Source organism: Lutra lutra, chromosome 11 (genome assembly GCF_902655055.1).
Source record: "Lutra lutra chromosome 11, mLutLut1.2, whole genome shotgun sequence".
NCBI classification, from domain to species: domain Eukaryota; kingdom Metazoa; phylum Chordata; class Mammalia; order Carnivora; family Mustelidae; genus Lutra; species Lutra lutra.
In genome coordinates this window covers 66649363-66659144 of record NC_062288.1, presented here as the reverse complement: position 1 = coordinate 66659144, position 9782 = coordinate 66649363, and positions in this window count along the sequence as shown.

Sequence of the window (9782 nt, the reverse complement as noted above, 5' to 3'; positions counted from 1 at the left end):
CAGGTTCTTGTAACAACCCCGAAAGATAGGGATGCTTGTCCCTGTTTCGCAGACGGGAGGTGGGGCTCAGAGACGGTGAGTTGCCTGGTATGTGGCAGAGCTGAGAGGAGAATGACCTTACTTTACAGTTCTAACTGCTGGGCATCTGGGTGGCTCAGTCAGTTAAGCATCTGCCTTTAGCTCAGGTCATGATCCCAGGGGCCTGGGATCGAGCCCTGCTTCTCCCTTTCCCTCCCTACCGGCTTGTGCTCACTCTCTCAAATAAATAAATAAAATCTTAAAAAACAAAGTTCTAACTGCAACTCTCCAGCTATTTCTTGAATCTGCAAAATGGGTATAAAAGGTCCTACCTTTCTTGGTAAATTCAAAGAAAACTTCTGAGGAGACACTCGACAGAAGGTGGAGGGGGCTGGCTGTGGCTGCCGGGCCTGGAGGGGGTGGGAGACAAGAGCAGGGAGTTACTGAGGGCAGACGGCTTGGGCACCCTGGGGGTGGGAAGACCTCGCTGGCCAGAAGAGAGCAAACGTTAGGGCCCTCAAGAGGCACCTGGCCAGAAGAGACTGACAGGAGAGTGAGTCTGGAAGCAAACACAGCACAGCTGGGAAACTCGTGTATGGCTGCCTTTAAGAGGTGGCACTTCAGGGGCACCTGGGTGGCTCAGTGGATTAAAGCCTCTGCCTTCAGCTCAGGTCATAATCCCAGGGTCCTGGGATCGAGCCCCACATCAGGCTCTCTGCTCAGCAGGGAGCCTGCTTCCCTTCCTCTCTCTGCCTGCCTCTCTGCCTACTTGTGATCTTTGTCTGTCAAATAAATAAATAATCTTTAAAAAAAAAAAAAAAAGAGGTGGTACTTCACAGCTGTGGGAAGAAGGTGGCTTCTGCCAGGAGTGACGCTAGAATGAGGACTGGCTCTGAAAAAAAGAAAACTACCAAACCCGAACTGAGGGGTTATGCTGCCCCCACTGTGTTCTTTGCTCTACACACATCCTCACGTCATCTCACTGGCTTCTCACTGCACACTTACAAACACATTCTGTGTCTTTTCCCATTTCACAGAAGAGGGAACAAAGACACTGAAAATGCAACTTGCCTGAAGTCATCAGTTTGGATCCACAATCCGTTGTCCTTAGGTTCCCAGAGCAAGGATCTTGACCACTGTTACAGGATCAGGCTGGAACCTTATCTCCTCACAATGACATAAATACCCAAAGGAGAGAGAGTTTTAACGTAGAAAGTTAAGCCATCTACATTTCAGAGGAAAAGATGGGTGAATATTCTTATAATCTTTGAGTGGGAAAGAACTTGCAAATGTAACATGAAAGCTAGAAACCTAAAGGAAAAGACTGATAAATTTGACTACAAAAGTTTGAAATTCTCTGTCAATAGAAGACCAAAAACAAAGGCAAGGAATTCACCACAACCTGAGAAAACTTACATCATATGTTACAAGTCCTAATATCCTAAATAAATAAAAAGTTCTTACAAATCAATGAGAAAGAAAATGAACCACCTAAGAGTAAAAAGGACATTAACAAGCATTTCATGGAATAGGAAGGAAACAGAGTCTACATTATGAAAATATGCACAACCTTGCTAAAAGTTCCAATTAAAACAATGACATTATTTTCATCTATAAGAATTGTAAAGAATTTTGGAGGGCGCCTGGGTGGCTCAGTGGGTTAAGCCGCTGCCTTCGGCTCAGGTCATGATCCCAGGTCCTGGGTTCGGGCCCCACATCGGGCTTTCTGCTCGGCAGGGAGCCTGCTTCCTCCTCTCTCTCTGCCTGCCTCTCTGCCTACTTGTGATTTCTTTCTGTTAAATAAATAAATAAAATCTTTAAAAAAAAAAAAGAATTTTGGAATGATTAATACCTGATGTTGTTGAAGGTGTGGGTAATTATGTCCATTCACGTACAACTGATGGGCAACTCAGCAATATCCTAAAATGTGTCCATTCTTGGATCTAGAGGACTTGCTTCTAGTAATATATACTACAAAAATTTTCAGACAAGTTCACTGAGATGTGTGTGCAAGGTGTTTTTATGGAAGTGGTGTATAATAGTGAAAGTGGGGCAGTTGGAGAGGATGGGCTGGAAAGGAGACAGATACTGGGCATGCCGAGAATTCAGACATTATACTGTGGGGTGGGATGCTTGTGAGGTATTCTAAATGAGGCAGGTAAAGGAGGAAGGGAACATGATCAGATCTGGATTTTAGAAAGATCAGACCAGCTAAAGTTGGAAGCACAACCCAGAAGTGTACACCAGGAAGGTTAATTATGAGACTACTGCAACTGTCCAAGCAGAAGACGACTTTGTAAATATATGAAACACCTGAATTGGACACTTAAAAGGGCATGTGAATTATATCTGGAGGTGGGGGGGGGGATGACAGTGAGAGAGCCTACACTAAGAGAGTAATGATGAGGATGGAAAGAAGGGTGTAGTTGCCAGAGATATTTAAACAGTGGAATCGTTTTTCCAACTTTCAATTCCCAGAGCCATATTAATGAAACTAGAAACTCTCTAAGGGCTACAAATTCTATTCCATGACCCAATTTTCCATTTGTTGTCCTTGCAGCAAGATGAAAATGTTATTATCTTAGCAGTTGTAAAATGGGCAGGCCTCGGGAAAATCCTCTCCATGGGGCCTGGGACCACTCATACTGCCTGCTACTTAATGCCTTCTTTTCTTGTTTTGAAAACAGTTGAGATTAACAGTCTCTGCTGGCTGGAGAGGGTGACAAGTACCAATAATATTTTAATTGTTTACTATATGCTAGGAACTATAAAATGCTTTACTTTTTCTTAAAGGTGAAATTCACACAGCAGACAATTAACCTTGTAAAAATATACAGTTTAGGGGCGCCTGGGTGGCTCAGTGGGTTAAAGCCTCTGCCTTCGGCTCAGGTCATGAACCCAGAGTCCTGGGATCAAGCCCCCCATCAGGCTCTCTGCTCCGTGGGGAGCCTGCTTCCACCTCTTTCTCTGCTGCTGCTCTGCCTACTTGTGATTTCTCTCTCTGTCAAATAAATAAAATATTTTAAAAAACATACAGTTTAGTGGCATTTAGTCCATTCACAATGGTGTGTGACCACCACCTTTCTCCAGTTTCAAAACCTTTTCATCACCCCAGAAGAACACCCCATACCATTAAGCAGTTCCTCCCCATTGCCCCTCTCTCTGTCCTCTGGTAATTATTAATCTTTCTTGTCTCTATGGATTTGTCTATTCTTGATATATCTTACCAAAGGTAACACACAATATATGGCCTTTTGGGTCTAGCTTCTTCTACTTAGTGTAATGTTTTTGAGGTTATCCAAATTGTAGCAGGTCGTCCTTTTTTTTTTTTTTTTTTTTGAGATGTAAAAGATACATAACATTATAAAAGTTTCAGATGTAGGACATACTCATTCAATACATGTGTATGTTGCAAAATGATCCCTATGATTTCTTGGTAACATCCATTATCACATAGTCGCCAAGCTTTTTTCTTGTAATTAGAACTTTTAAGATATACTTTCTTAACAAGTTCCAAACATAAAACATATATATGTGTGTATCAAGTATTATTAACTATGGTTACCAGACCTATACTCCTTTGTTATGGCTGAATAATATTCCAGTGTGTGGAGGTACCATATTCGCTTATCCATTCATCCACTGATGGCACATATATTATAAGCCATTTAATCTTCTTTACAATCCTGTGAGGACTTTTTTTCCTGTTGTTTTTTTTAACTGAAGTGTGGTTGACACAATGTTACATTAGTTTCAGGTGTACAATATAGCGGTTCACTAAGTCTATGCTTTATGCTCTATGAGGACTTTTTTGTTTTTTACAGAACAGGAAATTGAGGCACAGAGATGTGAAATGACTTGTCCAGAGTCCTATATATAAGGCAAGGTAGAAAAAGGACTGCAACCCGAACAGTTCAGCTCCCTTCAGTGTGGTGCTTCCCCACAGAAAAGTTCTCTGTTTAGGGTCAGAAAGTGAGACTCTAAAGACACATGTAGAAGGCTTAAAGAGAAAAAAGATAGAAACTGTTATAAATGTTGGTTATTTGTTCACAAGGATGCTCACTGGAGATTTATTTACATTAGTGAAAAAATGAAGACTGCCCTCATATCTACTAATAAATGGCTGATTAAATTATACAGGGAGTTTATACACATAATTCATATTATAATAATTGCTAAGTTATACTGAGTTCTTTCCATGTGTCACTCATTATTTTAAGGGCTTTTTTTTTTTTAAAGATTTTATTTATTTATTTGACAGAGAGAAATCACAAGTAAGCAGAGAGGCAGGCAGAGAGAGAGGAGGAAGCAGGCTCCCTGCTGAGCAGAAAGCCTGATGTGGGGCTCGAACCCAGGACCTGGGATCATGACCTGAGCCGAAGGCAGCGGCTTTAACCCACTGAGCCACCCAGGCGCCCCCAATTTTAAGGGCTTTATTTTGTATTAACTCATTTAATCCATGTGATGGATTACAGTGTGACCCTTAAAATAAAATTGCATAGGAATGTTTATGACTTGAGAAAATGTTCATGATCTATTGCTGAATAAAAGAAGCATATTACAAAATTATGATTATACAGTGTATGTTTATAGCTGCTTTATGCATAGTTGCTCAAACTTGGAAGCAACCAAGATTCAGGAGGATGAATGGATAGATAAACTGAAACATCAAGATAATGGGTTATATTCAGTGCCAAAAAGTCATGAGCTATCAAGTCATGAAAAGACAGGGAAGAATTTAAATGCATATTAGTAAGTAAAGGAAGCCGTCTGAAAAGACTACATACTGTGTGAATCCAACTCAACGACCTTCTGGGAAAGGCAAAACTATGAAAACATTAAAAAGAGCAATGATTGCCAGGGTTTGAGGGGCTGGGGGAGGAAGAAATAGGCAGAGCCCAAAGGATTTTTAGGGCAGTGAAAATACTCTGAATGATCTCATAATGATGGCTACATGTCACTACACATTTGTCCAAACTCACAGAAGGAATAACACCACCAGGGAACTGTAACGGGAGCTATGGACTTTGGGTGGTGATAGATGTGTTAATTGTAACAAGTGTCCCCTCTTGGGAGGCTGTGAGTGTGTGGGGGCGGGGTGGGGTATAGAGGAAATTTGGACTTACCCCTCAGTTTTGCTGTGAACCTCAAATTGCTTTAGAAATGTGGTCTTAATAATAATAGAAAAAGCCCGATACAGATGTAAAAAGACCATAATTAGGTCTAGAAATTGGAATTATTGTTTTTATTATCTTCTTTGTAATTTGACTTTGTAATTTGACTATTCCACAATAATAATCATTGATTTTTTAAAAAAATGGTTTTAGAGGCGCCTGGGTAGCTTAGTTGGTTAAGCGTCTGCCTTCAGCTCAGGTCATAATCTCAGGGTCCTGGGATGGAGCCCTGCATCGGGTTCCCTGCTCAGCGGGAAGCCTGCTTCTCCCTCTTCCTCTGCCTGCCACCCACCTGTGCTCTCTCTCTCTCTCAAATAAGTAAATATAATCTTAAAAACAAAAACCTGTTTTTTTTTTACAGTAACACAGGGAGAAACTATTTTCCTTTTTTTTTTAATTTTCAGCGTAACAGTATTCATTGTTTTTTGTACCACACCCAGTGCTGCATGCAATCCATGTCCTCTCTAATACCCACCACCTGGTTCCCCCAACCTCCCACCCCCCGCCCCTTCAAACCCCTCAGATTGTTTTTCAGAGTCCATAGTCTCTCATGGTTCACCTCCCCTTCCAATTTCCCCCAACTCCCTTCTAAAAATAAATACATAGGAGGTGCCTCGGGGGCTCAGTCGGTTACGTGTCTGGCTCAGTCGGTTACGTGTCTGCCTTCGGCTCAAGTCATGATCCCAAGGTCCTGGGATCCTGCCTGCATCAGGGTCCCTGCTCAGTGGGGAGTCTGCTTCTCCCTCGCCCTCTGCCCCTCCCCCTGCTTGTGCGCTCTCTCTCCTTCTCTCTCTCTAAAATAATTTTTTTTTAAATAAAAAAAAAGAAGGGAAGGCTGAAGATACTTTAAAAATAAACAAATAAATAAAATAAATGCATACATAGTCAAGGCGTTAGACCCCGTGAGAGGGTCTGATGCCTGGAGCACCACCAGCCCCCCAGTAGAGGTGGGCTCACTGATTAAACCAATGGGAGAGGAAGCCCAGCTGGCACCACGGCCAGGGAGTCCAAGACCCCTGGGGCTGACCACAGGAACCTTAACGTGAATTCGGATCCATCTGGAGTGCAGAAGATCATTTATGCTCTAGAGTACACTTGTGAATTCATCAGCACCCAGGAGAGGCACTGATAGAAACATCACCCCATGGCTGGAAGAGCAGTTACGCGTGCTACGTATGAACATATAAAACGGTCTGGCAAAAACGCATCAGCCAATGAGCCAGGATGGAAGAAGAGATTTGGGGTTGAATTGAAGGAGATAGGAACAATTGTGTTCCTCTCCTAAAATACAAACAAATGAGCAAAATCTACTTGGGTCATGGGGGGTCCCTACAAGTCTCCCCATAGTACAGGTCTGCCCTTTGACCCCTGTTATTTGGAACGAAAACTACCCCCAGGAGGAGCCCTGTGTGCCAGACCAGATATGCTGATAAGCCAGGGAACAGTGATTACTTACGGGTTTGAATGGCTTTTCCCCGACCCTTCTGCTCGGGACCATCAAACAAAATGCCCGATCTGCTTCTTCCTTACAAAGCATTCTCGGGTCATGAATTCGTTGTGTTGGACGCACAAGGCAGCCTCATGCTTCACCTCTTCCCTACATTTCTGCACAAATATATTTGGCTCATTGTTTACTTAGACTTGGCAACTTCCAATCGACATCCCAAGGGAGGCATCAGGTGGCCGGGGAGTGGAACGAATGTTCGGGAAACCCTCAGGCCAGGTCCCTCGTCTGATGTCACCTGTCCCCAGGCCTGGGGTCCCAGTCCACTCTCCGTGGCCCTGGCCTCAACTAGGCCCCTGTGGCCACTCAGGGTTGGCAGAGGGAAAATGTGCCCCCAGGGTATGGATCCCACTGGAGGAGCCACACTGAAGAAGTCACTAGAAATAGTTTTATTTCTGTACGTCCTAACCCCTGGAAGCCTCTTCCTGGAGGGCGTGGCATTCTTCTTGGAGAGGGCATTTATGACAGAATATATGACTATGCCTTTTTTTGCCTTGTTTTCATACATGGGAGTCGATTAAATTCAAGAATCAACCCCTTTGCACACGTGTGATGAATACAGACAAGTGACTTTAATCTACACATGTAACCCTTGCTTCTTAGAGCAATTCATGCCTTACATATATGGGAGTTTTTTTAAGTAAAGACTCTTTAATCAGTCCCTAAGGTTTTTTTGGTAACAACTTTAATGGGATACAATTCACACACCTTACCATTCCCTCATTTAAAATGTACAATACAATGGTTCGTATTATCTTCAGAGTTGGGCCACCATCATTACAATTAATTTTAGAACATGTTCATCGTTTCAAAAAGAAACCTGTACGCTTTAGTTATCATCTCTCCCCACCCATGTGTCGCCCCCTTTCCCATTCATCTCCCAGTCCTAGGCAGCCACCCACCAATCTACTTCCTGACTCTACAGATTTGCCTCTTCTAGGCATTTCATAAAAATAGAATCATAAAATACGTGGACTCTTGTGGCTGGATTCATTTAACATGATGTTCTCAAGGTTTATCCATGAGCTAGCACCTTATTAGAACTCCATTCCTTTTTTATTTTGAGGTTTTTTTTTTTTCATTCCTTTTTTTATAACAAGTGATATTTCATTGCACAGATATAGCACATTTTGCTATCCACCAGTTGGTGGACATTTGGGTTCTTGTCACCTTTGGCTACTACAAATAATGCTGCTATGAACATTCATGGTCAAGTTTTTGTGTGCACACGTGTTTTCAATTCTCTCGGGGATATACCTAGGAGTGGGTTTGCTGGGTCAAATGGTAATCTTATGTTGAACTTTAGGACTATTTTCCAATGAATGCACCATTTTCCATTCCCATAGCAGTGTATAAGGCTTTCACCTTTTCCATCTCCTCACCAACATTTGTTATTGTCTGATTTTTAATAATAGCCACCCTACTGGTTGTGATTTGGTATCTGGTTGTGGTTTTGATTTGCATCCCCCTGAAGGCTTGTCATGTTGAACATTTTCCCCGTGACACTGTATATCTTCTTTGGACAAGGATTACTAAGATACCTTTCCCATTTATTAAATTGGGTTGCCTTTTTGTTATTAAGTTGTAAGAGTTCTTTTTCTCTACATATTCTAGGTACAAGTCCCCTTACCAGATACATGATTTGCAATTATTTCCTCCCATTCTATGGGTTGTCTTTTTTCTTTCTGGATAGTGTCCTTTGAGGCAGAAAAGGTTGAAACTTTGAGGTTGAAAAAACTAATTTATTTATTTTTTGTTATTGTTCATGCTCTGACATTGTATCTAAGAAATCATTGCCAAATACAAGGGCATGAAGTTTTGTCCCTACATTTTCTTCTAAGGGATTTCTTTTAGGTCCTTGATCCATTTTGAGTTACAGGGTCGAGCTCTTCCATGTTTGTCCAGCTGTTCCAGAACCATTGTTGGAGAGGACTGTTCCTACCCCTGTGAACTGTTCGTCACTCCTGCAATTCAAGTGACTGTAAACGAGGACTCATTTCCGGATGCTCAGTTCTACCTCCGTGATCTCTCTGGCCATCCTTGTGCCTGTACCACTCCGCCCAAACCACCCCCTTCTTTTGTTACCACCTTCCTTGATTATTTCTGCAGGACACTTGCTATTAGCCACGAGGGAGAATCTCCCGTGGGCTGAATCTCAAGGAGCTTAGAAAGCTGTTTCTCGCACTTGCTCAGTAATGTCATCAGCAACATCTCTTTCCGGTCCCATGTGGCAATGCCTCCATCTTGGAGTTCCGGTTGTGGAGATCAACAGGGGAGACTTTCAGTGGGGACAGGAGCAGAGGACCCCTCCACCTCAGGAAGGCTGCGGGGTCATGGGCCCCATGCTTCCTGATGCCCTTCACCCCAGGATACAGATGAGGGTCGCAGGGGCTACCTGGTTTTCTTGGGCTTTTTCAAATGTCCAAATATCCCTAAATGTCTAGTTTTCCTGGAACTCTTTAAGCTGTAGGCCAGGGTCCTGAGACTATACTTCGGGCATGACTGAGGACCTGGTGTGAGAGGCGAGAAGAAACGGCCCTCATGTGCAGGGTGTCCTGGAACCGCCAGGCCCCCAGTCCCTGAACCCCGACCCTGAGCCCTGACTGTGACCTTGACCCCTCCCACCCCCAGTAGGAATGAGCCAAGGCCTGCGGGGCCAAGCCTTTCCTGCTGGACTGGGAGCCGCTGAACTCCGGGAATTGCGAAGTCTGTGATCCTGGGGCCATCTCTTCTGGCTCATGAGATCTGAGAAGCAGACCAATTACTATAGGATGGAAACCAGCCAAAGAGTAATTTCCAGTAAACTCGGGTGTGGCCTGTTTGTGCTTCTGATCCTCTCCCATCAGCTGGTGTTGTGGGGCAGAAGCAATGGTAAGGATTATCGGAACGGTTATGACATGAACCTTTCCCCAAGTCCATAAGAATGCTTCAAAAGTAGGATTTTTCATGGGTGCAAAATATTACATTGTCTGCCTATATCATAATTGACTTAACTACTTCCTCCAAAAAGACTGGGATCTCTTTGGAGGACAGATCACTAAGCTTCCAATGCATCTCTTTGGATAAAGACACATGTCACCAGCATC